This window comes from Pseudochaenichthys georgianus, chromosome 7 (assembly GCF_902827115.2).
Source record: "Pseudochaenichthys georgianus chromosome 7, fPseGeo1.2, whole genome shotgun sequence".
Lineage (NCBI taxonomy): Eukaryota > Metazoa > Chordata > Actinopteri > Perciformes > Channichthyidae > Pseudochaenichthys > Pseudochaenichthys georgianus.
The window spans coordinates 1,767,099-1,768,673 of record NC_047509.1 but is presented as its reverse complement, the minus strand read 5'-3'; positions in this window follow the sequence as shown (position 1 = coordinate 1,768,673).

Below are 1,575 nucleotides of genomic sequence, written 5' to 3'. Positions count from 1 at the left end.
GACACTACATACTGATATACACCTGAACATCAGCAGGAGAGGACTCTTTAAAGTAGAGACACTACATACTGATATACACCTGAACATCAGCAGGAGAGGACTCTTTAAAGTAGAGACACTACATACTGATATACACCTGAACATCAGCAGGAGAGGACTCTTTAAAGTAGAGCCCACTACATACTGATATACACCTGAACATCAGCAGGAGAGGACTCTTTAAAGTAGAGACACTACCTACTGATATACACCTGAACATCAGCAGGAGAGGACTCTTTAAAGTAGAGACACTACATACTGATATACACCTGAACATCAGCAGGAGAGGACTCTTTAAAGTAGAGACACTACATACTGATATACACCTGAACATCAGCAGGAGAGGACTCTTTAAAGTAGAGACACTACATACTGATATACACCTGAACATCAGCAGGAGAGGACTCTTTAAAGTAGAGACACTACATACTGATATACACCATGAACATCCAGCAGGAGAGAACTCTTTAAAGTAGAGACACTACACACTGATATACACCTGAACATCAGCAGGAGATGACTCTTTAAGTAGAGACACTACATACTGATATACACCTGATCATGAGCAGGAGAGGACTCTTTAAAGTAGAGACACTACATACTGATATACACCTGAACATCAGCAGGAGAGGACTCTTTAAAGTAGAGACACTACATACTGATATACACCTGAACATCAGCAGGAGAGGACTCTTTAAAGTAGAGACACTACATACTGATATACACCCTGAACATCAGCAGGAGAGGACTCTTTAAAGTAGAGGACACTACATACTGATATACACCTGAACATCAGCAGGAGAGGACTCTTTAAAGTAGAGACACTACATACTGATATACACCTGAACATCAGCAGGAGAGGACTCTTTAAAGTAGAGACACTACATACTGATATACACCTGAACATCAGCAGGAGAGGACTCTTTAAAGTAGAGACACTACATACTGATATACACCTGAACATCAGCAGGAGAGGACTCTTTAAAGTAGAGACACTACACACTGATATACACCTGAACATCAGCAGGAGATGACTCTTTAAAGTAGAGACACTACATACTGATATACACCTGATCATGAGCAGGAGAGGACTCTTTAAAGTAGAGACACTACATACTGATATACACCTGAACATCAGCAGGAGAGGACTCTTTAAAGTAGAGACACTACATACTGATATACACCTGAACATCAGCAGGAGAGGACTCTTTAAAGTAGAGACACTACATACTGATATACACCTGAACATCAGCAGGAGAGGACTCTTTAAAGTAGAGACACTACATACTGATATACACCTGAACATAAGGAGGAGAGGACTCTTTAAAGTAGAAACACTACATACTGATATACACCTGAACATCAGCAGGAGAGGACTCTTTAAAGTAGAGACACTACATACTGATATACACCTGAACATCAGCAGGAGAGGACTCTTTAAAGTAGAGACACTACATACTGATATACACCTGAACATCAGCTGGAGAGGACTCTTTAAAATAGACACACTACATACTGATATACACCTGAACATCA